This window comes from Cynocephalus volans, chromosome 9 (genome assembly GCF_027409185.1).
Source record: "Cynocephalus volans isolate mCynVol1 chromosome 9, mCynVol1.pri, whole genome shotgun sequence".
NCBI classification, from domain to species: domain Eukaryota; kingdom Metazoa; phylum Chordata; class Mammalia; order Dermoptera; family Cynocephalidae; genus Cynocephalus; species Cynocephalus volans.
This window is the reverse complement of record NC_084468.1, coordinates 69732043-69739310: the sequence shown is the minus strand read 5'-3', so window position 1 is coordinate 69739310 and position 7268 is coordinate 69732043.

Here is a 7268-nt window from a genome sequence, read left to right as displayed (position 1 = left end):
AGGGCAGGTTTCTTATTTTTTAAAATTGTATTGCCATAGGTGAAGTCCAAAGGGAGAGAAGTTAGCATATTTTCTTTAAAAATCTGAGCACTTTGTTCAGTAGAGATGTTCTGAGTGATTTATTTCCTGTTTAATAATTTTAGTTCCTTTTAAAAATAATTACATAATATAATCAAGTACCTTGTAGTCAGTTCAGTTCTTTTGGAAAAATTAATTTGTAAGTTTATAATAATCAAACAAACTAACAGTGATGCATTTGAATTGCTACCCAAATGTTCATAGTAGTGCATTTTGTCATAAGGACATGGGCTTTGTGAGAGGATGTAAGGAAAGAATCAAATTATCCAATCAGATTGGCTCCACGTGGTTTGTATTTGGTTACATCTTGATCATAACAAGTCATTGCCTTGGTTTGCCTAACCATAAGCTCAAGATTTCAGAAGCAGATTACTCTGTAATTGATTGAATTACAAATGATATATCAATGAGCAAAATAACCCCGTTATTTTCACTTTTATTCCCTTGCACATACACCTAAGTTTTTGTTTGATTATTGTTGCTGATTTTTGGAGTAGACAGAGCTGGGAAGATGTGGATTCTGCTAGACACTTAAGATTTTTTTGGTGCACATTCACTGTAGGAAATATGAAAAATTTAACAAAGCATGAAGAAGGAAATAGAAATCATCCCAAATCATATCATTCAAAGCCATCCATTTGTAAGATTCTTGTATAATTTTTTTCTATTTTTTATTTCCTATGTACATATACAACTTTTAAAAAATATGTATTATTTTGTGAATTGATTTTTTCCTTGCCCTTAAGCTTTACTTATTCATTCATCTGATGAGTATTTTTTGAGTGCCTTCAATTATTTATTTCTCAAGAGCTACACGATAGTCAATTTGGTCCATGTTTTACTAACTTATGATAAACAGAGGACTGAAAAAGGTTATGGCTTTTTCTCTCTATGGCATGTACTTCACTGATTCAGCTCAGTGATACATCTGAATTATCCCTGGTTGAACTTCTAAAGATTCTGAAGTTGCAAGAACTCATAAAAATCAGAAAGTATTATCATTGTTGTTGTCAATTTAGTATATGAGCCATTAAGCTCTTTAATTTAAAGAACTGCTAGCTGTCATCACTGAATATGAAATGAATCTTCAGTACAATAGATAAATACCTTATGGCAGCAAACTCTTTTCTACAGTACTACCTTTAAATGATGAAATATTTTTATTAAAAAATTCATGTCTACCTTTACATTCAAATAAATTCAAAAATACTTTGTAGAATCTATAACATAAAAAACATTGAGCAAGAGGATATGAGGATGAATATGACATGATCTTTATTCACTAAGAGCTCACATTCTAGTTGGGGGCTATATTGTTCTGCCCAGACTGCCATAATAAAATATCACAGACTTAAACATGACTTAAACATCAGAAATTCATTTCTCACAGTTCTGAAGGCTGGAAGTCCCAGATCAAGGTGCTGGCAGATTCAGTTTCTGGTGGGGCCTCTTTCTGGCTTGTAGATAGCTGCCTTCTTCCTATGTCCTCACATGGCCTTTTCTCTGTGCTTATATATATATACAGAGAGAGCGAGCTGGTGTCTGTTCCTCCGCTTGTACAGATACTAGTCTTACCAGATCAGGGGCCCACCCTTATAACCTCATTTAGTCTTAATTACCTCCTGAAAGGCAATATCTCCAAATATAATCACATTGTGTGTCAAACATATGAATTTTAGGGGGACACAATGCAGTACATAGAAACCCAATCGTGAATATAATTAGCTAATATTTAATTGGTGCTATAATAGAGAGATAAATAAAGTGCTATAACAACTTAAAGGAATTAGAGATTAATTTTGATTGGGGACTGGGGTCCCCAAAGCTTCACGGAGGAATCAGCATTTTAAATTTATCTTAGACATAGACGCTGATATGAGGATTCATGTGAAAGTGGTTTATTGAGGAATTGATCCTGGGATATGCTAGTTAGGAGATGCGTGAATCAGGACAGAGAAAGGAAGAAGGCAAGCAAAGGATGAGATTTCAGGCAAAGCCCTGCACACAGTAGCTTCAGCCCGATACTGCAGGGGAACCCTAGAGTTTGAGTTCTATCTCAGAGTTGGCTTGAGCCAAAGGGAAGAGAGCTGGGTTTTCATATTCCCTCACCAGTTGGTCAGGAGCTAAGGGCTGCCCCAGGGTTAGGGTGGGAAGAGGGTTGGGGTAGGGAGAGGTTAATATATACCCTCCCAGCCCTCTGAGCTCTGTCCCTGATTGTACAATGGTTCCTAGATTCAGGGCAGTCCTCTGAAGAGAGTCTGTTATAGGTTGTTAGAAGCAAAGGCTGAAAAGCCAGGGAGAGGCACCCAGAAGCAGTAAAAGGGATCTGAGAAGCTCTAGTGGAACACTGACTGTGTCCACTACAGTGCTGGACATCTAAAGGAAAATAGTAGAATTCCAATTTCAACAGATTTGAAAATAGGGAAGGAGATTCTTGACCTGTGCTGTCCAATATATTAGCCTCTAGCCCATGTGGTTAGTGGTTTACATACTGGACTGTGCAGACATAGAACATGTCCATCAATAAAAAATGTTCTATTGCGTGGCATTGTATCTAAACTGAGGATAGTATCAATAAAAACACAGAAATGTGAAGGAAGAAATAATTTAGTAGGGACATAACCAAGATAGACAGCTGGAATACAGACTGAAAAAATTATTAAAAGCATTGGAATCACTGATCCATTGATTGCAGTATTTAAAAAAATAGCTATTGTTCAACAGGAACATGGTATTTTAAGGACCCACCCTGAAAATATATATAAATCGGCAGAACCCATGTTTGCAATCTTATATTGTCTTTATACCTGGTCCTATGCTAAGTTTCTTTGTGCCTCTAGCTGAAGGCCTTGTCTCTTATTTGGACTTCTGGACTCCCTTTTCCTTTGGCACCTTCTTTAACCATTTTTCCATCATTTGTTCCTTCTTCAGCCATTTCTTCATCACTCGTTATGCCTACTCTCTCAGATCCAGGCTTGAATCTTTAATTCTGATTCAACAGAGTTTAAATTTCCTAACTATCATTTAAAATTTCCTACCCAATCTTATCAACTTCCTCCCAGTTAGCCCCAATTGTATATAAAGACCCAGTTTTATATATATTTATAAAGCTATATATATATTTATAAAGTTATATATATTTTATATATCTTTTATAAACCTATATAAAGAGCTAGAAAAAGATAGGAGGTAGACTGAGGCCAAATCAGGCTAATGGGTTCCATAGTCATGTTGGGTAGACTGTGGGCAAAGATTCAGTGGGGATAGAGAAATGAAAGAAACAAAATGGAAGTAATTAAGCTATGTTCAGTATACTATGATTTCTAAAGCAGAAAACTAGTCTCACATATTAGCATAATTCTTAATAAATAAGCATTAAGATAAAAATCAATTGTGGATAACATTTTATCTAGTCAGAAAATTTACTTAATCAGAACACAAGCATTCCAATGCTTATGGACTATATCGTTAATTATAAAGAATTGTACTTCAAAGGATGCAAAGCCTTGATTTAACCAAATGTTGAAAGACTAAAAATGGCATTTGTTTGTAGTTAATTTGGGGTACTGTGTCCTCAGCCAGACGCAATAACAACATTATTTCAAATAGGTCCTTTCAGGGCTGAACTTAACCCTAATACACGAGGCAAATCTTTTTAGAAAGATGAATTCCTCAGCTTATTCAGCCAAGTTTCACCAACCATAATTTTTACTGTCATGAATGCCTTCTCTCAGGATTTTTGTTCCTTTTTTTGGAACCTGTTAGTTTGCATGGTGAAGGCTTTTTTGCAGCCTTCTTTTTTGCAGTTCACTTTTGGTCCAAGCTCGCTGAAGGCCGTGCGATGCATCTGCGTAGGTGATAAACACGCTCACAAAACAGTCACAGTGGATAACAGGAAGTCCTGAGTCACTAAGTTACAGTGGCCATTTCAGTGTGGTAGAAGGCATGTGTGATATTGGGCATTTAAATATATCATTCAAGCATTTAAATGTGTCATTAGGGGTAGAAATATGAAAAAAAAATGTGCTCTATCCTGTTAGTTTCATTAACCAGAGCAAATCCCAGGACAGCTTGATTAACAATTTCATTTCTTCAGCCTTTTGGGGCTTATTTGACCTGTAATTCTTTTTTTACCCTCCCTCAAGAAGCGATTATTATAATATCCTGATCTTATACCTCTCTGTTTAAACTTCTCAATGTGAAACACAGCTGGGCTGTCTTCCTGAGTAAAAGGATTCGGTTTTATATTTTCTATATCTCAGCACTCTTGAAAAAGTAGCGTGACGGATACAAGAGACCACGACACAAAAATGAGAGCCTGCAGGCAGGCAAAGCTTGTGATCATGGCCAGCTGGCGTCCGTGGTTTCCTAAGTTAAATCCCGTCCATGAGTGGGTAATATCTGTTCTCTCTCATTCCAGTTCCTTTCAGAGGGATATAATTTTGTCACATGGGCACTGTCCACTAAACCAACCCAAACAGTCAGAGAGTTGTATGATTGTGTACATGGGCAAGGGACTTGGGAGGAATTTGAGTCTGTGGTACACAGTGACCCCAAATGGGGAGAAATTTCCTGGAAACTAAATTTCAGCCGAAACCCAGAAGTTTAAAAAAGGTAAGAAAGTAAATGTCAGCTTATACCACAGAAATAAGTTATTGACAGTGGATTAGGGAAAAAAAAAAATAATAATAAAATAAAATAAAAAATAATTATAGTAATTATCTTCATATCCCTATCAAATATGTTTTCTTCATAAATTAATATTTCTGTTGGGTTTTAAAATGGTTTATCGGTGTTTATACTTGTGTGTGTATGGAAACAGAGTATTTAAAAACATGAAAACATAAAATATAAATAGTTCGGTTGTCTGCCTAGTTAGTTTATTTTCCTGCCTGCCATTTTTGGGTTCACAAATCTCAATGAGAACTCTGTAAACTGACTTGTCATGTGACTCTTACTGACTTGAGAACCAAAAATAAAAAATATTTGCAAAAGATGAAGCATCATATTTCTTTCTCCTTTTCTCTACTTTGAAATTATTTGCTTACTTTTAGAAAAGACTTTTTTTTTTTTTTCATCACTCTGGTCAGTGTAACATATGTGGTAGGGGCATGTACGATTCCTGTCCTATGTATCCACAAATAATTCTCCTAAGAACATTCAGCAGGAAGTAGGCAGACACAAAAAACTGCTATAGAAGCCATTATTCATAAGATCTGGACTAAGTTCTAGCTCCATTATTTATCAAGTTTGTGAGCTTGGGTAAATCTCTCTGCCTTTCTCTGCAACCTAAGGGTAACGACACCAGTCTCACAAAGTTATTTTATGGATTAAATGAGATAATGGATGTGAAACACTGAGTAAGCTGTGACACACCAGGCAAATTTAAGATGTTATCAATATAAGATTTACAATAGGTAAACTCAAAAGATATTGGAAAAATGAATTCCTATTCTGGGCTTAAAAGTATTGAACTGATATGATGAATACATATGAATAATTTGTCGAGAGCCTCTAGATACTCTTCAAAGCATGATTTTATTAATCCCCATTGCAATCCTGTGAGATAGTTACCCTTCTCCCATTTTACAGATATGGAGCAATGCTCAGCTGGGAGATCCTGGTTGTATTTCTAGGAGGCGGAAGAATTGGGATTCAGACACTGGTCTTTTAGAACAGATGGCTTGATGGTCTGCAGTCTTAACCACTCTTCTATACTGGCTTTCTACTAGCTAATCATGATATGGATTATGCTCCCAAGAATGCTATGAGATATTTTGGGAACTTCTAAGACAATCTAATGATACCACTATCGGTCTGATGGCTAACATTTGTGATAGAGACTTAGAGAACTTTTGAGCTTTGAGCGAAAGTTAATAAGAGGAAGTATGCTTTAAGTGCTTACTGTAGGCCAGACACTGCTTTAAAAAAATGTCTATGCATTGCTTATTTAATCCTTTCAACCCAATAAGGTAAAGTATTTTTAAAAATCTCCTCATTTTACAGATGAGGAAACTGTAGAACAAAGAGGCTATGCAACTTGCTCAGAGTTACACAGCTTGTGAGAGGAAAAACAAGGACCTGACATATCCTGTCTGGCTCTACAGGCTCATGTTCTTAACCACTACCCTGTGTCCCTGATGGTCTGAGGATATGAAAACATAGCCACACAGTACATGATCTGTATTACCCAATCCGAAGTAATATGCTTCAGTATTGATGTCATTCTTTTCAGTCATCAGTTACAGACACAGAAGACATACATTCGGTGTCTCCGCATTCACAAGATGCTGTCTTACACAACAGACACATCATTTTCCTAAACTCCTAGTACACATGGAAAATAAATTATGTAGGAAATGTGACTATGATGAATAAATTCTATCTCCTCCCTTCTTCTCTTTGCTCCCACGCCTTGGAAAGCTGTATGAATGAAAGGAATAAGCACAGTCTCGGGGGGACCTGGTCACAATCCTGGCTCCAGCACACCAGCAAGGGCAGAGTGGGACCCTAGGCAGGCAGCTTAATGTCTCTAAGTCTTCCCTAGTTTTCTCACTTATAAAATTGAGATATAATACTTACCTAAAGGATTATTGTAAGGAATAAAGACATTGTTATGTAAAATTTTCCCTTAGAGTAAATGCCCAATAAAAATCGATTCCTTCCATTTTTGCTTCTATTACAATGCTTTCCAGTCACCCAAGCACGTTCATATCCTGTTTCTAAAAACCCTCAAACCACCAATTCACCTGATTTTCTCAGAATATCTGATGCCCAATAAGATTTTTAGGAAATTCGAATACTTTGTGATCTTTACATATCTAATAATAAAGGCAGTTACAAGTGGTATGTGATGTACCAAAGGGTGGCCTTATGACAAAAGATTACAAAAATGACAAAAATCTACCTTAATATTATTCCAACCATCTCAGTGCTGATTAGTTTAGCTGAGATGATTTAGGTTTATCATTCAAACCACCAAAATAATTTGTTTGGATTAATGTTCAAAGTGATCACAAACTCAGAAGGCTATTTTTCAAAATTGAGAAACAGGAGAATGTAAAGAAAAAATTATGGCTGTTGTTATTGGACACACCTTTTACTTATTTTTGTTTGTTTTAAGAAAGAAAGAATGAGAGAGAGAGAGAGAGAGAGAGAGAAAGACTACAATAAAACATTGAACTTTCAGA